The sequence below is a fragment of the Marmota flaviventris genome, chromosome 2, assembly GCF_047511675.1.
Source record: "Marmota flaviventris isolate mMarFla1 chromosome 2, mMarFla1.hap1, whole genome shotgun sequence".
NCBI classification, from domain to species: Eukaryota; Metazoa; Chordata; class Mammalia; order Rodentia; family Sciuridae; genus Marmota; species Marmota flaviventris.
Window position 1 is genome coordinate 8,986,874 of NC_092499.1, and position 23,444 is coordinate 9,010,317.

The window sequence follows — 23,444 nt, forward strand, 5'->3', positions numbered from 1 at the left end:
CTCCAGGAGATCAGAGAAGTCAGATGATTTGCTCAGAATTAGGAAGCTGAAAACAAGAAAGTCAGGACTGGGAGAGGATCATCCGACCCTGCTCATGGCTTTGCAGGGACAACTTCTTCACCAGTGAGGTGCTGCGTGAGGCTGGGCTAGGCCTGAGGAGCACACCGTGCTCCAGGCAGGAGGCCCACTATCCAGGAGCTCAGAGCCTGCGGAGGAAAAGTCACAGCAACAGAAGCTACAAGTCAGCCACAGAAACCACGGCACGTCCAGCCTCAGGCAGCCTGCAGCTCAGAGGACCAAAGGAAGGCTGGGTGAAGGGACAGGCAGGTCAGGAGAATCCTCCCAAGTCCACACCTCTTTCTCCATCCCACACTGACATGGTCAAACACGGATTTGATAGCCATCCCCTGAGTTGGAAAAGCCTCTATGCAAAATTATTTCTTTCTATCTTTGAGTTGGGGACCCTCACCCCTTATCTATCATCAAGCTATTTATCCATCCGTTAATTAATCAGTCTACTGACTCATTTATCCATCCATCTACTGATCCATCCACCCACCACCTGTCCATCCATCCATCCACCCACCCATCCATCCATTCATCCATCAGTCCATTTACCCACCTACTAACCAACCCACCTACGCATCCATCCATCCATCCTTCCATCCTTCCATCCTTCCATCTTTTCATTCACTCATCTCATTGCTGATCGTTTCTTCATTGATTTGTGAAACAGGTATTAAGTTCTCACTGAAGCAGAAATTGATTTAGACACCAGGGGAAATGTAAAACTAAAATTAGCATTTAAACAAAACGAATCCCAGAAATAAAGAGTTCCTGTCTGCTCCTGATATATATGTTACAACTCTCATTTTGCACTATTTGATCCAGGAAATTAAGACTAACGTGATTTTTAGACACCATGGCTAAATCAAATGGGGGAAGCACTGGCCTAGAGAATTCTTCGTGAAATGACCTCCAGAATGTTGCGTATTTCCAAGTCCCCGAACTCACTTTCTCTAATCTACATCAGATCTCTTGGGTGCCTCTTGTTTGAGCTTTCCAGGGCCCTTTATATATATAGTGACCAGCGTGTTCAAATGTCATTTTTTAAAACAAACAACTGTCATTTGTAAGTGAAATAGATGGCAAAGATTCACCAAGTTATGAATATTTAACCTGAGAGGCTATAATGCTTTAGATAACATTATAAAATGAATAAAAAGTATTTTAGGGACTGGGGTTGTGGCTCAGGGGTAGAGCATTTTTCTCACATGCGTGAGCCCCTGGGTTCTATCCTCAGCTCCATATATAAATAAACAAATAAAATAAAGCTATTGTGTCCATCTACAACTAAAAAATATTTATTTTTTTAAAAAGTATTTTAAAATAGTGTCTCTACTCTCCGACATTTCTCTTGACATAAACCAGTGTTAAACTGGTTTTTTCCCTGCCTAGTTTCATGATGGAAGAAAAGGTTCAAACATCTCCATTAATCCCTCTCAACATAAAATGGGAGGGGGAAAAAAAGAGAAAAGTGTCGCATCACCTTCTTCTAATTGATATCTCGCCCCTCATTTAAATTACATGTCAGAATGAACTGTCAATTTTAAGGAGGATATTGATATTTTATTCCCATCACTTTTTTTCCTGTGGAAGGAATAAAACATTAAAACAGTGATTATATATGAATCACGTCTTATACATTAGAGGAGCGGTATAATTAGAAAAATAAGTTTCACCACTTACTTGAAGTGCGGTCTTAAAAAGCGGATCTGCTCTTGCACTGGAAGCCGGTTTAGCTTGAGGAATTCAGGTGGGTGGTTTGTGAAGGGGACGTGTCAGGACGTTTCTGCCTGAACCTGGCTTCCTGGACCACCTGCGTGTGGGAGCAGGCGTCTCCACACCCACCCACTGTGGTCCCTCGCCATGCGGGTCCACCATGACAGGGAGTGGGTGTGCTCCCTCTGAAGTTTGAACGAGGTTCTTTCAAGCCGTCATAACCCAGGTGAGGGCTGAGAGCGATGGACACAGAGAACTGGAGTGGCCCTGAGGAGCTCTGGGCTGGGAAGTCACCTCCATCTCTGCGTCACACAGGGCATAGAAGGAATGAAAGGGCACAGAAGGAATCCCAGGCTGCTCCTCAGAACACCACACACAGACAAGAGGACTTAGGGCCCGACGCCATGAAAACACACGGTGTTTATTTGAACAGTCGGGTACCTGGAGCTGAGCTTCCCCTACGGTAGGCACAAGGCATTTCTGAAACAAGGCTCCAGGAGATCAGAGAAGTCAGATGATTTGCTCAGAATTAGAAAGCGGAAAACAAGAAAGTCAGGACTGGGAGAGGATCATCCGACCCTGCTCATGGCTTTGCAGGGACAAAGCCTTGCCCTCAGCAACCTCAACACCTGCAGGAGCGGCCTCAAGGGAGGCTGCTTTGGTGTGCCAGGGCCTCCTTCCCTCTTCCTTCCTTCTCTCCTTCCTTCATTCCTTCCTTCTTCCTTCTCTTCATACCCTTAAGGTTGGGAGGGCTTTTCTCATCATTTCATTAAAAAAATACCAAGAAAAGGTAATTTAAAAGATTAACATGTTAAGCAGCATAAAAATGTAAAAAAAAAAAATGCATATCACAGACAAAGGTAATATCTGTGATATACAAACAGCTCTCAGAAATCAATAAGAAAAGCAATCTAAGCACCTCCCAATAGGGACCCAACAGAGACTCAGAACAAAGCAACCCACAGAATGAAGAAAATCAGTAGCCATTAGGAGCATTTTTGAATGGTCACACTGATAACCAAACAACTGAAAATTAAAAGAACAGTTTTTCTTTCCCAACTTTCTTAGTGGTCCAGCTGGAGAGGACCGGAAGCTCTCATTCCGGGTGGTGATGGGAAGGCGTGTGCTCCATTACACACTGTAGCAGGACCCCGCGGGTCAGGACACGAGATTCCATATCCTCCTTGGACAGAGGAGACCAGTTTACTGCCCACACAGGCTGTCAATCGCACTGCTGGCCATCGCAGCTAAAAGCTGGACCAGCCTCGTCAACAGCAGATGACGTGCCCAATGGTCATGGTCACCTGCACCGAGGGGCACTCTGCAGCCACTTAAATCCCGTGGGTGTACCTTCAGGAAAGCACAAGAAAGGAAGCACCAAAGGTCCAGCAGGAACTGGCACCAGGTTTGGGCTGAGAGGGAGGAGGTGATGGACAGGCAGCTGAGAGCAGGCTGGGGCAGCAGCAGAGCAGGCCGGGGCAGCCTGGCAGGATTCTAAGCAGGGATGACCAGATTAATGATTTTGAAGATCCTTCACTGTGTGGTGGAGCAGAGGGGTGAGAGTGGATGGGGGACCAGCCAGGAGGTGCCAGAGGCCAGGCACAGGAGGCCAGCAACTTGGTCACACCTGGGCTGGGGGTAGGGATGCTGGTGGAGATGAAGAAGGGAGATAGATTCAGAAGTTCTTAGTGGGCCACATCCACAGGGCCTGCTGGAAGGCAGAGAGCAGAGAGCAGCACCAGGCTGACCCCTGGTGTCTGGTGGTCTAGCTGGGTGGACGCACACCAGGGGTGCACCTGGGTTTGCAGAGAGCTGTGCGCATCACAGGTATCCGCCTCCACCGAGCGGCTGGGAGTGGCTTACCCCCACTGGCACAACCCAGGGTAGTTTTCCATCTCTTTTTCATTTTGCAGCAAGTTTCAATTTTTGCAGAAACAACCAAGCTATAGTTTTGCTTTATGAGAATCAGAAAGAGACTAGAAATCAGACGAATCAGAGCAGGGCAAATGGGCACATTGGCCTCGGCTGAGAAGAGGGGGATGCAGAGAGGCGGCCCCCCGTGGGGAGTGGCTGCAGAGCCCACGGCGTGTGCTGCTGCCTGAGGGATGAATCCAGACTTGTCGTCTTGGGTGAGGTGGGGCCAGCTCCCGCTCCCTCTGTGGGCTCCCGACACCCTGGCACTCAACGGGCACCGTGGCTGAGAGGACCTGCCGCGAGGACCCGGGCACCAAGCAGCACCTGGTGTCCACCCTCTGCTCATCGGGCATCCACCTTTGCTCTTCGTATCTGAAGGCCCGGGACCCAACCCAACGAGGTGTGTGGAAGTGAGTCGGCTCAAGACGGATTCCACTGCAAAACCTTGCAGAAAAGGACATTTATACTTTTTTCCACTCAGGTTTTATAGCTGCTATCAAAAGACGGGCCTACGACACGTGTCCAGCGAGGGCATTCGGCTCCTGTGAGGTGCCGCAGAGGCGCTGAGGACACTGATGAATAAGTTCTTGGCCCAATTCCCCCAAAGGCTGAGAGTCTAGTGGGGAAGGCAAACATCCAGATGAATGAATGGCCTCCTACCTGGTGGGTGCTGAGGAGAAGGTCCACAGAGGGCAGGGGTCAAGTTTCTCTGAAGACCTTTCCTGCCCTGCACCCTGCCATGACCCCAACCATCTCCACTTCTCTGACCTCTGAATGTGATGCTCCTCCACGACCCACTGACCTCCTCACTGGTCCTCCAGCATGCTGGCCAGGATTTACCTCAGGGCCTTTGCACTGCTGTTTCCTGTGCCTGTGAAGCTCCGTACCTGCAGGTCTCATGCTCTACAATGGTCAGTTTCATGTGCCAACTTGACCAGACCTCAGGGAGTCCAGGCATTTAACCAAACCTTACCCTGGGTGTCTGTGTGGGCTGGTTTCTGAAGGAGAGTAACCTCTGAATCCCAATTATTTCTCAAGGTGGGAGGATGGATTCCTGGAGGGAGCACAGGACATCGTCCTCGCCAATGTGGACCGAGCTCATCCGATCTGCTGCAAGGACTCGCCTTGCAGTTCCGGGCTTGGTGACGTGCGGAGGAGACACGCGGTCAGTAGCAGCCGCACTGCAGATGCGGAACTCGGACCTTCCCTCGGGCTGAACAAGAGCTCTCCTGGTCTTGTTCCCTGCGCTGTTGGGAGCAGCCGCAGATGGGGAAGGGGATGCCAAGGGGTGCCCCTCTCCCCTGGCTGCTGCTGGGCAGCACTTCCATCTGTGTAAATCAGTGGGCCACGAACCCTCTTTACACACACTCAGCCATTAACATTGTGCTTTAGTAGGAAGTTTAGGGGGATTCAGGAAGTCTGATAGCAAGGAGCAGTCGCCGCAGGACGGAAGGCAGCTTGGGGATGCTACGCTCTGCACTTTCATGTCCACTTGTTAGCAGCCCTACTGATGCCTGGGAAAGGGACCTCCTTCCATGGCATGTAGACCTTCTGTGATCTAACCCTGAACCCTCTTTGCCACAGGCCTCTGCCTGCCTTTCTGGATTTCTGAGTTCCAGGCTCAGTGATGCTCTCAGATTCTCCCAGGTCTCTTCCACTGCTTCTTGTTTTGCTGATGGGGTTGCTTTGGTCAATCGCGTCCTGTCCAACATTAACCTTTAATCATTCAATATACACGACCCACACTTAGAGCTCCCCCAGCGCAGCTCTCGGGGCCATACCGCTGCTCCTCTTTTTCTCCGCGTTTGTCGTGCCCAGCTCTGCCTCTCCGTACGTGGTGGAGATGGGGAGATGGACCTCTGGCCTGCTCAGCAATAGGGCCCTTCCACTGGGCACCCCACTTCTCCTCCCTTAGTCCAGTGTGCGGGGAGGATCCCCGGGGCCTAAACTGGTCAGTGCACCGCAGCTTCCTGGTTGGGTGATTGGCTGGGGGTGGACATGTGACCCAGGCCAGTCCAACTAGGGGAGTGAGGCGGTCGTAGAAGGTACCTGGAGGGAAACTTGGTGTCCTAACAGAGACTGACGGGAACTGGGGAGCATCCTGCTTTCCAGGACTGGGGCAGAGAGGAATGGGCACAGGACTGGGAGCACCCAGAGACCGGCCACTGCACTCACACCTGTGTCCCGCCACGCCTGAAGTCAGCTCTACCCTTCAGCTTCTCAGGTAAGTAAACCACAAAACTCAGCATTCTGTCACTTCCAACAGGAAGGGACCCTCTGAGATACAAGGTACCCCCGTCCTGCCCCATCGTGTGATCAGAAGCTTCTAGAAGGCAGGCCCTGGGTCCTGCTGACCCTGGCGCCTTTCTGGCCACTCAGGGCCAACCCTTCTCAGCTCACACATGCTTGCGTATTGCTTGTTGGATGTACTCAGTGGAATGAAATAAAAATCACTTTTTAATAACTTGGCCGTGCTCACTGGACTAAATTGCTCAAGTTTTTATTTGATGTAATTATGAAATAACACCTCCAACCAATTTAGCCTATAAAAAGTTCTAGAGAAGACATTTGTCTTCATTTATGTGTTTCTTAAATATTACTTGTCCTGCGTATGGGAGAAAAACATTCAAAGGTATTAGTGTTTTTGTGTTGAATATGAGATGAAACTCCTAAAGACTAATTTTCCAGATTACTTATTTTATATTTAGTGTCATTAATTCCACATGTGTGAAAAACATGTAATTAGACCCACACTATTAGTACTGAATAAAACTCTGTATTATTCAAGTGTAGGAATGGATAAATTGGCACTAGACTCCTGTACACAAATGAGGTTTCTGAACTTTAGTGTGATTTCAATTACCTCACTTTAGCATCAAAAGTACTCAGCAGAACGCCTGGACTCTGCGTTTGCCCAGTGTTCCCCCCCACACCCAACTTACTCCAGGAAAACCCCCCGGGGGGGATCATGGACTTGACTCCTCACAGAGTTGCGTGACTTTTCCAGCAAAGGGACAGCAATAGAAAACTGGTTCCCAAACCCTGTTCCAAGGACCTCAGTGTGTGGCAATGCTCTTTAACTAACAAACCCGTATGGCCTGGGGGTGGGGGGTGGTTTGGGTGGTGTGGCTCTATCTAATGGCCCCATCCATCCTGAAGCCTCAGGAGGCACAGCAGCAAGCTAAAGGCTCTGAGAAGTCCTGCAGGCAGGAAGTACCTGGCACCTGTCCTCTGCCTTCCGTCAGCTCCTTGGGGGACAAGGTCCTTACTGGTAGCTGGACTATCCTGCTGGCCCTGCGCAGCCAGGATATCTGAGTCATCCTCCTCCCTTGAATGTGGTTTCTCAGGTGACCAAGAGCATGGTTTGTGCTTGGCATCTCGGAGGCCTGGTTCAAGGCTCTGATGAGGAACCTGCCCAGCTGCCCCAGGGAGGAGGGCCGTCCTTCCCTTTGCTTTCACCTGGATGAAGACACACTGCTTGAGCGTTGCCTGGGCCAGCAGGTCCTCAAATTCACACAGAGACGGCCATGTCTGCTCCACATAGGTACGGGCAACCCCACTCAAGCCCTGCCCTGGTCACCTGCAAGTCCCCAGCGGGCCTTGGTCCTGGAAGCTTGTGCCACCTTGCTTTCTCACTCTGACATAAACCTCGTCCCTGTCACTGTTTTCCAAAAAAAAACCCTCAGAGGCAGGCACCCATGAGGTTGGTGACATGGGCACAGGCTCAGGTCTCAGTGACTCTTCATGGATGTATTAGTTTCCTGTTGCTGATGTATCAAACATTTGTGGCCTAGTTACACAAGTGTATTACCCCGCAGTTCTGAAAGTCAGATGTCATGTGAGTCTTAAAATCAAGGTGTCAGCAGAATCGTGTTCCTTCTGGGAGTTCCAGGGAAAACCTGCTCCTCGGCTGGTCCAGCTGCTCACAGGCGCCCGCACTCCTTGGCTCACAGCCCCATCCTGCTGGCTTGGCTTTGCTCATCACATCTCCCCTGACTCTGCCTCCCTCCCGTAAGGACCTATGGTGACCGCAGACCCATGGGAAGCAAGCTAGGGTGACCGCACTGTGACAGAAGATGACCTGCCTGATAAAGTACAAGATGCCCAGTTACCTTTGAGTTTCAGAGAGACACACCATTTCAAATATTGTGTGAGACACACACACACAAACACACACACACACACACACATGCAAAAATGTTGTTTATCTGAAATTCAAATGTAACTAAGAATTTTGTTTTATTTGCTAAGTCTGGCAACCCCGAGTGTGAGCGAGACGTGAACCTGTGCTAAGGCACTGAGATTCGGGGGTCGTCTGGCACCACAGTGCACCCCAACCTTCCTGGCTGCCACAGGTCCCTGCTGAGGCAGTTATCAGAACACGGTGACTGAGAACAAGGTGCATCCTCCTTCCAAGGACCGGGGGCCGGGTGACAAGTCCAGTAACGAGTCTCCATCCTGAGAACGCCCCGCAGGCTTGACGGGCAGCTCCAGGTGCCCACAAAGCACCCACGTGTTCATGCGCAGGGACTCGGGCCAGAAAACAATGCTCTCTCCTCACTTTGCAGGAGGAAAAGAGGGCAGGGGACATCTCAGTGCTAAGCACTCTGTGGTTTTTGTTTGTTTGTCTGCTTAGATTTTTTAAATTTTAAATTTTTTTAAATTTACTTTTTTTAATTTAAGATTTTTTTATTGGTGCCTCGTACTTAGACATAATAGTCTGACTTTTCACTTGAACCTCTGGTGCTCACTGCTTCTTGTCTATGCTGGAATCACTTTGGGAACAAGATGGTGGCTTAGCGCAGCATGATGAATGTTTAACACATCAGTACTTCAGGATGTGTGCAAGGAAGCCCTTGATCCTGTTCTGAATTGGTGATTTCATACCCACCAGGAGAGGAGTCTCAGTGACATGGATGATGGCCGCGCTCGTGGGGTCCCCTGCATCGCATCTGACAGTCAACTTTCCGAAACTCTGGAAGGAACCAAAGCACCCAAGATTGGTCCGAGAAACTCAGGGGAGGAAGGCCAGTGCGTCCGGATGTTCCGGACCCTGGAGAGTGGCAGAGAGGTCCAAGTGCGGTGTCTTTGAACGCACAGGATCACCAACGCAGCTTTAAAGCTCTGCTCCTTCAGGCTCCGCGCGGTGATGTTCACTCCTGATAAACACGTAGTGACCAGGGCGTGAGGACATTGGACGTCAGCTGGATAGCACTCATGTAGGTGGCTGTGGGCACACAGGGGTAAGCGCTACCTGGCACAGTGGGGCAGCACTACGTGGCCGTTGACAACTGTGTTTGGTTTTGTGTTTTATCTTAAAGTTGTAAACAGACAGATCTGGATGGCAACGGCTCCTGCTGACCCACTCCGTGACTCCCTGGTAGAGAACACGTGGCATCTGGCTAGAGCTCGCAGGGTCAGCTGGCATCTCCCAGGGCACGTCGAACAACGAACGAGAGGTGTGTAGAATGACCCCATCCAGGATCGAATGCGATGGGAACCCGGAGTCGCCGGTTCCCTCTACTCCTTCCTCTCACCAGGTTGAGACCATGACCAGGGGTGGAAATGGAGACCTGCAGGAAAGAGATCACGCTCTAGACTAAAGCTCCCTCCACTCAGCAACGCGACACCCATTCACAGCACGGAGCACTGGTGTCCTGGGATGCTCCTTCCCGAAGGCGCCTGTCACCCACCCAAAGGACGAGACAAACCCGCGGGGAACAGCAGAGAGCAGGGGCACCCCTGAGTGGCGGACTGGGTGGCGGACACCCAACACCAGGAGCTGAAGGTGTCGGCACAGGCCGGAGCGGCTCCCCAAAGAAGGAGAGAACTTCATTCGACTCATGGATGAGGCCAACGATGGGGAGAGGCCCAGAAGAGAAGAGGAGGCGCCAGGCTGGGATTCGCAGAGCCCGGGGGTGCCGGCGGTCAACCAGAGCAGCGGCACCTCGGACTGTCCAAGAGCCAAGGGGAAGGGCAGCTTCGAGTTGGAAGGAACCTTCCGCCACGTTGATCCCGCTCATTTGTAAAAAGGGCTGCTCCATAGAGGGTCCCTACTGTGCGCCAGGTACCCTCCTAAGTGCCCTGCAAAGGCGTCTTACCTAATCCCGCACACACTGAGCACGAAGGGTCTTGCCCTGCAGTATTCGTGTCCACCATGTCCCCAGGTCGGGGTCTCCGTCCCCTGCTCATCCAGACCCAGGAGCCAGAGCCTCCCCCACACGCAGCAGCTCCTTCTTGGGTTGGGCTCATCTCTTCCTCTAGTTAAGTCAACGATCCGTCCCTGCCCTGGAGCAGATCGGGAAAGCAAGTGGCCTCTGGAAGGAGACAGACCTGCGTTTGAATCCCAGCTCTCCCTGCCCCGCAGCTGGCCGGGGATGTTTGTATTTATGTCCCCAAGTCTCAGTTTCCTGGGGCTCCAAGTTAGCTTGCTGCTGCCTGAGTAACAGAGGCAGGACCACTAAGGAGCTGAGGTGTGGAGAGCCCCCCAATAAGTCCTGCTCCCGGGGACATGCCGTGAGACAGACCATGACCACAGCCTTCCCGCGACTCTGTCCAGAAAAACTAGTGGGGAAGACCACGACGTGTTACTGTCATTGGAACTGATTTAGTGACCATCTCATTTCTTTCCATGCGTCATCAAACATCTGCTTGAAAACTCCTTCCAGAGCTTGGCCAGACACTCAGGTGTAGGTGTTGGAATTCTTCTTCCAGGAAGTCAGACGTTTGCCCACCTTCGCTCAGTCCCCCGGGGCATGTTCTTCATGGGACTTCCGATGCGGTCAGTGTCGGTCACAGCTGACGTTGGCATTCGCTCCTGGAAGATGAGAGGTCAGACCAGAGCTTTTAAAACCATTTATAGTCAAGGCTGGATGCCAAGATAATCCTCAGGTGGTAGACGGTGGCCAAGAGCTTTGTTACCCAAAGCGTGGCTCAAGATTGGGCCTCCTCGGCATCCACCCGTGTGCCTTATTAGAATTGCACACTTTTCCTGGCCCATCCCTTCTCTCCCAGGCCCTGCCTGAGGCCTACCACTTGAGAATCTGTGTTTTTAAAAGATCCCCAAGTAATTCGGATGCATGGAGCCTGAGCAGAAGTCCCCAGTCTTTAGAATCAGGCAGGGAGTTTTCAAATATTCCCCATGCCTGGTCCCTGTCCCTAGAGCAGGTGACTCACTTGTTAGGAGCAGTGCCTACGTGTGGGCACTTTTAAAAGGTGCATGTAGCGATTCTCTTGTGCAGTCAGGGTGTAGACACCCCCACCCCCAACCAGAACCCTCCCATTCAGACAGGCTTGGCCCCCCTGGGAGGAGGACGCTGGTCCCACAGTGTCACGTGGCTCAAGCTGTGGAGAGAGAAGCATACGGGAACTAAGGGCCTGGATTGGCTGGATAAATATATTCTCATCAACAAGCGTAAGTTTCTACAGTCTCATTAAAGTACCGTCACATGCTGTGTTTATAACGATAGAGTTGCCAAAAAAATGGGCGTCAGTAAAACAAATCGTATTGTCACAATGGTTATTATTATTGTAACAAAACTTTAACATTTCTTACCCCTCTGCCAATGCAATCACAATGCATAATGCATTTGAGATCACTTCCAGCTGTCTCCTAGGCTATGAATGGGGACTTTTTCCTGCACACAGCATTCAGACGCCGTGTACATTTACACGATAAGAAGCCATCCTCCCATTCATGAGTGGAGGCTGGTACCTAGGGATGGCCCTGCCCTGCGGTGGCCACCAAAGACGGCCTAACACCTGGAAGGAGCCCTCTTCCTGACCTGATAGGTCCACACTGTTGGGTGATAAGTAAGGGATGAGCTAAAGCAGAAATGAACTCCAATCTGAGGACCTCACTTCACATTCTTTGCCACCCAGGTCCTGGCAAACTTGGTAAGCTGAGTGTCCTTGCCTGCAGTGGCTATAGACACTTGTCCTGACTACCTGAAGTGACTCTACTGAAAGTCCAATAGAATTGGGCTTAAAGCTTTAAATGGGTTTTATAACAGAAGACTCTCCTGACATAAGGGTATCCCAGTGGACTACACTAAACACTGCATTAGTAGTGAGGACAGTGACCACACAGTATTTCCACCACAGAGACAAGAAGGATCCCTCTACCCTCAAAGCCCTTGCATTGTCCAGTTTCCTTTGAAAAGAGTAGAAGAGGGGAGGAAGGGAGGACTGAGTGGATGGATGGGCAGATAAATGGATGCATAGATGGGTAAGGGGTTGAATAGATGGGAGAGATGAGGAGGTGGATGGTTGGGATGGGTAAATATATGGACAGATGGATGAATGGGAAGATCAACAAATGGATGGATGAATAGGTGGAGGAATGGTTGGATGGTGGTCAAATGGATATACGTATGTATGTACGATGGATGGATGTATTGGTGGGTAGATGGATGGATGGATGGGTGGATGGATGGGTGGGTGGATGGAAGGATGGATGGATGAATGGGTGGATAAGTGGGTGGACCCAAAGGAATCTTGAGATGCAGCCCATCTCCCAATTTCACTACTTGGCCACTTATGGCTCTGAGGCAATCACTGACCTGTCTGAGGTGCCTCGGTGGTGGAGTTATAGGTTGAACCTATTTTGACTCCACCTGCTCTACTGCCTAGTCATCAGGAGCGGCCTGAACTCCTGGAGGGCACTGTCCACATTGTGGCAGATTCATCTGTACAATGGAGAGCGTCACAGGAATGGGGCTGCAGAGCCTGGGAAGAGGAGCCGAGGAGGGCTTCTTACCAGCATTCCCATCACTCTTCTTCATGCCGGATGCCGACCCGCACAATGCCTTCCCAGAGTAAGCCCCCAGTAGGAGCTAAGAATTACCATTTTTGAAATTAAAGCCAAAGCCCCTGATCCCTTCCTATCAGGATGACTAATTGGGCCTTTAATAGGAAAAATCCACTAAAGTAGAAAATCCGGCACCCACCCCTCAAGATCTTCATTTTAATTTGCCAAACTTTTGCTCTAAGACCTTGGGCTCTTCTTTGAGCTTGAGGCCCTGTGATCTGGTTTCCATGGACTGTGGCCATAATGTAATGCCTGTCTCCAGTTGGGATTGCTTTCAGGTGTAGCTGGAACATGGAGTTGCATGCCAAGAAACCAGTACTCGGAATCCTCCCGAATTTTTATCATTTCTCCTTAACCCTTACCTGATTTGTACCTAAGTGGACAGCAGCTTCTGGGGTAACTTTCCTTTATGACACCTTCTGAGACCCTCCCTCTTCTGTTTCACAAAAGCAACAGCTCTCTTTTGCACAGTCTTTCTTTGTTTTACATGAAATATGTTGAATTTACTTAAATTAGCTCACCACAAGAATGGGAACACCTGTAGCAAAGAGGATTGGGAACAAATCCAGGGATTCTGGGTAGGGCATCAGACCACCTGGTGGGATACGGGCTAGCAGGCCTGCCAGGGAACAGCCCTGGCCAGCAGTGGTCAACTGCCCTGGGTAGGCATTGGGGTGTTTCCCTGAGAACTGAGAACAGAAGTTGATCCACAGATTGAATATAGTAGAGAATGGTTAAGAGTGCACCCCTATAATTTTGGGGGGTGCCAGAGAAAAAGCACTGCCTACATTCCTTTTTTTTTTTTTTTAATTTTTTATTGTGGGTTGTTCAAAACATTACAAATTTCTTGACATATCATATTCCACACTTTGATTCAAGTGGGTTATGAACTCCCACCTTCACCCCATACACAGATTGCAGAATCACATCAGTTACACATCCATTGATTTACAAATTGCCATACTAGTGTCTCTTGTGCATTCCTTTTTAATTCCACCAGCAAGCTGCTGGTATAGAGAGCAGGAGATAGGAAGAGAGCTTCTTGGACACAGCCTCAGTCTGTATTGCTATCGGTTGTATGACCTTGAGCAAGCCAAGGTCAAAATGGAGATGTAGGTGACCTTGCCAAGTGGCTGCTGGGAAGTGAGTGGGATAGTACCAAGGAGACGCTGAGTGACGGTAGGTGGTCCCCAAATAGGGGGTGTCGTCAATGCTTTCATCCTGGGGGCTCTGACACCCACCTACCTTAAGTGAGCTGAAATAGAGGCCGTGGCTTCCTCCCTCCTGAGCTAGGATTTCTCTGAGTGCCCTTTTCAAATTAGCATTGGCAAACTCCTCCAAATCCTCAAAATACTATCACTTACCACTTACCCTGTTTACTCTTGCAAATTGTTTTCCTTTAAATTTGAAAAAAAAAAAAAAAAGCACACAGGCATGTCTCCTGTTAGGACCTGCTACTGTATACAAATGTAAGGTCAAACTCCAGCACCCTCTCTGGTTTCAAGCAACACACTCCTATTTTAATTGCAAATCCATAAGCCTCTTTTGTGAATTGCATTTGGTTTTTAAAAGAAGAGGAGTGCATAAGTCACAAGATCATTTACAGAAGCCACATCGCATAGACATTTTCTAATGCACATAACTGGATAATATGGTAATCAAACCAAATCAGTGGCAAAACGCTTTGAAATCTTAAATAAGATCTAAATCACAATTGTTCTAACGTTCATACTTGGTAGAATTTCTTAGCCTAAGTCACAATGAAATGTACCCCCTTTGTTTTTCATTTTGGCAGAGGCAGAGAGTGACTTGCCAGTTATCTTTTAAGAGATGTTCAGCTGTAGCAAGTTGTAATAAGATATGCATAATATGTACTTAATAAAAAGTAACACCTCTGCTATAAACAGCTTCATTGAGATATAGAAACATATTATAAACCATAAAATGCATATAAGAAATGGAACAAAACAGAAGTCACCTTTATTGTCAGTTTCTATTTCTGAAATGGTCTAAAATTGAAGATAATGATTACTCGTAGGGAAAAAAAAAAACTTCATCAAACCCAATGTCAACATCGTTGGTGGGATTTTCCGACTCAAGGGTGGATTTGTGGTCCTGGAGAGGTGCCTAGACATTGTAATTCACAAGAATTATAATTAACAAGGAAAAATTACTCATTTATTTACATTCCCATTTGAACACCAGATAAATTATTTGCTAAAAGCCCCTTAATGATCCCAAAGTACATAATTATCTAGTACATCCGTCCTCCTTTCAGAGGATAGAAACTATAGCAAAATGATTTTTTCAAAAAAAAAAAAAAAATTATTCCCTTACAACTCCTGCTAGACATTTCTTTTATGGTTTTTAAAAGTTATATTGGTTTTTTAAAATATCAAAATATTTTATGCAAAATATTTCATTTTTAAAAAATTCACTCTCGCTCTTGGGAGAGTGTATGTGCAATTGTTAAAGATGTACTGCAGATTGCAATAAATTCTGAAATTAACACTGAATATATTTTCATATTATGTTTACATATGGGTAGGGTTTTTTTAGACTCCCTATCTTTTTTAGATTTATGAGATTCTCTACAATAAGATCTTGTGTGAGTATATTTAAATTTCATATGTGTATATATTTATACACACAGAGAGCACGATTACACACTTGCTTTAATTTCTCCCAATCTTAAAAGCTCATAAAATATTTGAGCTGCTTCGGAACCAGAATAGAAATGCCTCAAACTGTTGTTTAAAATTACATCCAACCTTCACCCGCCCGTGCTAATGAATGGGCAGCTGGGCTGCAGGAGTATCCATCAACTAATCAATGCACGCGGCTCCCTGCTTAACCTGGTCCTCTGCCCACCCCCTCCCCCTCCTCTGACCTTAACTGGGGCTGCTTAGGAAAGGACTCTTTGGTCCCCTTCCTCGTTCATTTCCTGTCATCCAACTGATGAAATCTCCAGTCGGGAATCAAATGATGAAAGGGAGAGTAGAATGAGTGATCTGTAAACCCTGGCAAAAGGCGAGGGGTCAGTGGATTTAAAGCTTTCTGTGGCTTCATTCATTCATCCAGCAAATATTTATTGAGAACCTAGTATGTGCGATGCATTGGCTAGTGCTGGGGCTACACCTGTGAGCAAGTTAATCCATTTTCTCCCCTTTTATGAAAGGCTCAGTTTAGGAGAGGAGGGGGCAACAAAATACCCAACTGCAGATTCAACAACAGCCCGGAAAGCAATGTAAAGAAAAACACAATCCCAGTGGCACGGGAGGCTGAGGCAGGAGGATTGCCAAGTTCAAAGCCAGCCTTAGCATCGGAGTGAGGCCCTAAGCAATTTAGCAACACCCTTCTCAAGATTTAAAATAATAACATAAAAAAATTGGCTGGGGACGTGCTCAGTGGTTGAACACCCCTGGGTTCAATCCCTGGAGCAAAAAGAAAAAAAAAAAAAAAAAACCACACAAGATGTAACTAAGCCAATCCCTGAGGGTCCTACCTGGTCCTCACTGGGACTTGGAGTGGACAGGGTGTGTCACCCTCAGGGGGTGCATGAGGGCAGAGAGGTGCAGGGGAGAGACACAGCCAGCCTGGAGGTCCTGGGAAGAGAGGCTGGTGGGAGGCCAAGGAAAACCAGTGTGGCTGGAGCCCGGCCAGGGGGCTGTGCTAGGGGACGTTGGGAGGATGTAAACGGTCGCCCTGAGTCAGCTGAGTGGGGACCTGGTGCTGGTTTACCCTGAAGGGCCGAGAGGGGTGGACGGTAACTGTGTGAACAGAGAGCACCCATGTCTAGAAGCTGCCCTGGCCTGCTGAGTGGAGACCATGTCAGAGGAGTCAAGGGCAGCATCGGGGTGTTCGGCACCTAGGCCACTGGAACATTCCAGGACTGGGAGTGAGACGGAGCCGGGTGGGAAGGACCCATTTGTGCAAGGAACTGGCTACACAGCTGACAGTCCAGGGCGTGTCCAAAATCAGGGACAATGTGCAGGCCTTGTCCTTCACGTCTGTCAAGGGTTGAGTTGCGTTGAGGCCCTAACCCAGCACTTCAGAGTGCAACTGCATTTGGAGACACGGTCCCCCCTCCTTATCCATAGCAGATACATCAGAAGACTCCCCCACCCCCGTGGCTGCCTGAAATCATGGGTAGTATGGGACCCTGACTGTACTGTTTTACACTGGGCATACCTACCTACAGTCAAGTTTAATTGTATAAATTAGGCACTATAAAATATTAACAAGAGCTAGTAATAAAAATCAATCATAACAACATATTGTAATAAAGTTGCCACTATTAAGTAAAATGAGGGCTACTTGTACATAAACACTGCAATATTTCAGCAGTCAACGTGATAATCAAGAGGGCTTCTGAGTGACTACCAGGTGGGTAGCATATACAGCATGGATACACTGGATACTCCAATTGTTAATACAAGAGGGCTTCTGAGTGACTGCCAAGTGGATAGTATAACAGCGTGAATATGCTGGACAAAGCAATGATTCACTTCCCAGGCAAGATGGAGCAAGACAGCATGAGATTTCATCACCCTACTCAGAGGAGTGTGCAGTTTAAAACTTATGGATTATTTATTTGGGGTACTTTCCATTTAATATTTCCAGACTACAACTAATGACAGGTAAATGGAACTGCAGAAAGTGAAACCACAGGTAAGAGGGCTATGATAGGTAGTTTAAAAAGGTGATCAACTTAAACTGAGTCCCATAGGTTGGGCCCTACTTCAATCTGACTGATATCCCTGTAACGAGAGGGACACAGGAAGACCCCAGGGGCACATGAGCACAACCATGCGCAAAGCCATTTGCAAGCTAAGGGGAAAGACCACAGAGCAAGGCTCCCTGCTGACACCTCCATCTTAAGACTTCCTGCCTCCTGAACTGTGAGCACAGGCTTCTCCTGTCTGAGCCACACAGTCCGGCAACCCAAGCAGACAAACTGATGCAGCATCCAAAGAGAACCCTGGCCACGTGGGTTTCAGCCTGCAAGATGATTGGCGGTCAAGATAGGTGACCACGTGGGTGACACGTGGAGTAATGAGGGCCCGCTCCACAAGGGGGCGGTGTTCCAAGAGCAAACAGCTGGGAGCTCATGAGTGACCCTGACAAAGGCTACAAACGTGTCCTGGTTACTGAATGGGGGGCTTTCCCAGCATGCCCTAAATAAAACACTCACTCGGAGCAACCCCAGGGAAGGCCCGACGTGGCTCCAACCTTGAGGTGGAACCAAAGGTAGTGCAGAGGCCTTCTCCCCTGGAGGTTCCATTCCGCTAAAGAAACAGGGCGGTACCAAGTGCGGGTAGAGGTGGCGGATGTGGCGTGGAAATCGTGGGTGTGGAGGCGTGGATTAGGATCAGAAAGCAGTCTGTGCTTGTGTGATCCCATGCTGTCCTCCCTCCGTGTGGCTGGACCATTCAAATGAAGTAGCCCCCATGGGTACCCTGCACCGGGGCTTGTCCTTGACTGAAGATCAGTACTCAGCATGGGCTCTTTTTTTTTTTTTTTTTTAGATAAAATTTACATGCAATAAAATGAACAAGCCTTTAAAATTTTTTGAAAGGCCCTCTTGAAGTTCGATTACCACACAATAACTGATGATATTTAAATATACACTTTGAAAAGTTTCAATTTGTCTTGACAATAAACTTACTCATCAACCCCAAACTTCCTTACAACCTCTGGTAGCTCTTTCTCTCCTCCCTTCCCAGGTAATCATGAAGCTGCTTTTTTCCACTATAGTTTTTGTTTTCTAGAATTTTATATAAATGGAAATGTATACTATAAATTCTGGTTTTATCTGGTATCTTTTTATTCAGCATAGTTATCTGAAAATTCAAAAAAAATGTTTGCATTTGCAAATGATGTTGTACTTCAAGTTTAATACATTGATATTTCAAATTTGAATATCACATTTAAATTAAATTACATTTGAAATTTCAAGTCATTTTGAAAATATTAAGTTACATTTGAAATTTCAAGTCAGTTTGAAAATATGTTTATATATGTTGTCAACACCATGACATTATTATTATTATTCCCTAAACATTCAATTATATTTTAAATAGATTTAAATATTAAGAGAAATACATATTAGCCTATATAAATGTGTGAGCCACAAGGACTCCAATGGTCTTTTTTCCTTCCGGTGGATACAGTCTTCTGCCTCTTCCTGCCTCTTGCTGCCTCTTCCTCCTCCTCTTTGGGGATTCCAATCACCTGTGGAACCCGCTGCTTAAAGTTGTCCCACAGTTCACAGGTGCTCTGTTAATGCGCTTTAATCATCTTTTTCTTTGTGTTTCATTCTGGATACTTGTTATTACAATGTCTTCAAGTTCACTAATCTTTTTATGCAGTGTGGACGTTGAATCCCACCTAATAACACCATCCAGTGTGTTTTTTATTTTACACATGATATTTGATCCTTCATCTTTTTATATTTCCATGTTCCCATGGAACTCTCTGGCCATATGGAATAGTTCCAATGATTCTTTTCATGTCCTTTCTGCTAGTTCTACTATCTGTGCTCCTTCTCGGTCTCTTCATTGATCCATCTTTCTCCCTATTCAGGTACCTCTTTCCTGCCTGGTTGCGTTCCTGGTAATCTTTGGATGACATGCACTGTGAATTTTTTTCTGTTTTGATGCTCCTTTATTTTTGTATTTTTATAAATATGCTTGAGCTTTGGGGTGGGATGAGGTTGAGATGACCCTTGAAGGCCTGTGTTTAAGATTTCTAGTGTGGGATGAGAACAGCCCTCAGATCTGTTCTCCACCAACCTCAACCCTTCGTACAGTCCCCCTGGTGCCCTGAGTGAGGAGCTGTCCCACCTGGCTAGTGGAAAGAGGTGGCATTGCCAGGCCTGGGTGAGCACCACACACTGTGCTTCTACCCCGTGGGTCATTCTTTTCCTGACCACAGGCTCACATGCTGATCATTAAGTTAAATCCTGGAGGCAGCTGCTGGATTACCTTTGTAGATTGGCTGTGGTGTCTCTCTCCTCTCCAGCACTCTGCTGTGGAAATCATAGTCAGCTGGGCCTCCCCAGACCCTCAACTTTGTCTCAGACCGGGGTATTTGCCAAGGTTGGCCTGGGCTCCCCGGCCCTGCTGGGCAGCCAGGAGAGTCTCCCCAGTGCTAAACCCAGACAGTAACAGGGCCTGACGAAATCTTCACCTATGAACTCCAAACTCTCAAGAAGCTACGGTACCTCACCATCTCCCCAGAGAGCTCCTTTTTGCCCTTCCAACTAGAATCGGCCCCAAACCCCAGAGGGGTCACTGTTCTGATTTTTTTCATCCTAGACTGGTCTTACCTATCCTAGAACATCATAAGAAAGAACCATACCTTATGCACTCAGCAAAATAGGTCTTCTTTTTTAGATTCTTCCATGTTTTGGTTTGGGTAGCTCATTTTCTTTTATTATTATTACTGTGTATTACTTTATAGGATGAATCTAGGTCTGTCTGCTCATTCATTTTCCTACTGATGGACACCTGGAATGTGTCCAGTCAGGGGCTATTCTGGATAAAGCACTGTGAACGATTCTTGTACAGGACTTTTTATGGGTCTATGTTCTCATTTCTCTTGAGTAAACACCTAACAGTAAAGTGGTTGGGTCATAAAGAAGGTATTTATTTAGTTTTATAGGAAGCAGACCTTTTTTCCTGAAATGCTCATGTCATTTTATACTCCTACCAAAACTGTCAGGGAGTTTTAGTTGCTCTTCGTCACCGATAACATTTGGTAGTTACCGATCTTTTCCATGGAACCATTCCAGCCAGGGCGCCATGGAGCCTCATGGTGGCTTTAATTGCATTACCTAGTGACCCAGGCAGAGCCATTTTGGGGGCCTCTTGACCATCCACAGAGCATCCGTTCTGAAGTGTCTGCTCAAATCTTTTGTTCGTACTGTGGTCACTTTTAATTGTTGAAGTTTCTGGAAAATACTGAAATGGAAAACAGCTGGGGCCTTAGCAATGATGTGCACATTTGCATGGAGTTTTGCTCGGTGATCGCCTGAATCCACAGCGACACAGTGAAGAATGGGTACCACTGTATTTGCAAGTCCCTGTTGTTCTACAGATGGCCACGGTGCACATTTTCTGAACACTTTATTCTGGACATTTCCAAACTCACAAAAAGTAGAAATAATGGTTCCCTGAAGCCCAGCGTACCACGCCCAGCTGCAGCCATCACCAACGTTTCGGTGATCTTGTTCCATGTACCCTCTCCCACCTTCATTTCTGCTGAAATATTTTAAAACAGATCCCAGACATCATACGATTTTACCCGTGGATGTGCCCCCATTTGGACAAGCAGAAGTGAAGGTATTCATTCAGCATCTTTATTTGGTTGTAAGTATAGGACCAAGAGCTCTTAATGGAACAAGGTCCAGATCCAAACTTTGCTTGGATTAGAATATGAACCATATCATTAAAACAAGCGTCCAAGCTTAATTTAAAACACCAGGCCCATGTCTTAGAAATTCTGTCGCATAAAACCAACTACTGCCCTTGGTCTTTCCAAACAGGAAAGAACTTAATAAACATATATATTCTTTAAAAAAAAAAAAACTTACTAAAACTTTTAAAACTTGCTGTGTGAAGGATGACAGCCTGTGTCTTCCTTATACTTCCAAGGACAATTGGGAGTTTGGAGTTGTATCGGTTCAGACTTTAAGAGGATAAGAACATTCAACGTTCCTATGAGTATTATGCAAAAATCACACCTCTAAGACATGCCCAAGAAAGATTTGACCAGACAAAATATGTCCTTCTTGTAGGGCAGAAGGCCTCACCCTGTGGACACTGGTCCTGTCGTCCTTCGTCATGGGCCGTGCTCTGCACTGCAGAGTGCTCGGCAGCGCCCTGGCTTCTACCTACTAACACTTCCCAGATTCCCAGCGGTGACAACCGAGTGTCTCCAGATTTTGCTAAATGTCTCCAGATGGAGAGGGCGGTAAAATCACCTCTGGATAGGAATCCCCGGTGCACAGTGTGACTCTCTGTGCAGCCAATCAATCACTTGGATGAACACCTCTCTCTACAAGCCCCAGTCTCCTTGACTGAGAAATAGGACTCACAATAAGGAAGAGGGCCCAGTGTGTGTGAGCATACCGTAAAACGTGCAAACGCTGAAAGATCAGGACATGGCTCTGGTGCAGGTCCGGCTTTTCCTTGGGCAGGGCAGGAGAGACACATGGAGAAGTAGTGAGAAGTCCTGCACCTGGGCAGCCTTAGGAGGAAGAGAGGAAATCATGAGATGAGCGTGGGCCAGCAACTGCAGGGACTCCCTGTCTCCCAGCAACCATGCAGGATGGTCAGTAACCACCTTGGTGAGGTGGCCCAGATGGCCCAAGACCTTGCAAAGGAAGGCAAGTTAGGGCCATTAGTGTGAGTCCCCTGGACAGGAGAGGGGACAGGGCATCCAGCAGCATGAAAGTTGAAGCCAAATAAATGTGCATTTAGAGCCCATGCCTGCAACTTACTGCCTGAGTGACTTTGGACAAGTCACTAAACCGCTCTGAGCCTCAATACCGTCATCTGTTAAACAGATAATTATTCCTGTTTGTAGAATTACCATAAATATCATAGTATAAATATGCATTATCTAGCATAGTGCTTAGAATATGAGCATTCCAAAATGTTTTCTAATAGTATAATATAAAATAATTATCATTTCAAATCAACTATCTAAGTACTGAAATGATGGGGATGTCCAGTGATTGGTAAGTGCTTAACATTGACTGGTAATCAATGTGGACAAGGAAAGAGAGAAGCCAGGCACTCTATCCGTCCTGAAGGAGAGGAACCCTTTAGGAATAGCCAAGGTCTCCGTGAGCAGCAGTGCAACCTGGGGCAGGAGGATGTGGCTGGACCAGAAAGCAGGGGCAGGTTTTCAGACTCTGGGAACAATAGGAATTCAAAGTGGCCAACACACAGCCTCACTTGGGTACAGATTTTAACTCAAAGCTGTGGCCGGCCAAGAAGGCCCAAGTAATCAATGAAGTGCCCTCCTTCACTGGGCACCCCCGGGTCTATCTTGTGTGGCCTGCCATTCCATCTGGCCCCTTTATGGGGTCCCCTGCAAGCCCGGCTTGGGATTCACATGCATTAGTCTCGGGCTGGCCTCTTGGAACCTGCGGTTATTAGTAAATTACCGAGGAAACTCCTCAGCTGAAGTGGCAGCCACCTCGACAGGCCACACGTACAGTGCAATCAGCCATTCAAGTGCCTTATTATAAAGTATATCAAGGACACCTACACAGACGCACGGGGGAGAGGCTGACGACTCTGCAGAGAGGGGGCCTTTTATGAGGGTGACTTTTCATAGAATGTGGGGGATAGGAACAGACCCATGAATAATGAAGCCTCTATCCATCAACAAATCGGGGCACCGCCTTTAGCATCTTAACCCCATTCTCTGAACCCTTGGTTCACCGAATAGCCATTTAGAGCGCCAGGCCTGGTGGTAGTTATCCAAACAAAAGTACCGAGGTATTTCAGCGGGAAAGAATTGTGGAAATAAGCTATTAAAGCCCTTAGGGAAAGTAATCTGGTGATGATTTTTTCCTGTGTTTAAAAATAGACATACTCCTTGATCCAGCAATCCCACCCCTGGAAGTCCATTTGAAAGCCATGAAAAAAGAAATCTATAAGAATGTATGTGCAGACATATGGTTTGCGCGTAGCTGTTTGTTGTTGCGACCCCCAAACCCTGTCGTGTGACTAGTGAAATAGATGGATGTACAGGGTACATCCTGAATGGGGGTTATTATGTAACTGTTTTTAAAAATGAATTGGAGTTACTTGCGTTAGCAAATCACCATGAGAATGGCACGTTGCAAAGGGTACTTCATAATGGTCCCAACTCTGCAAGAGAAAAAAGCAAAAATGGAAGAAAAGAAAGTGGGAACAAAAGA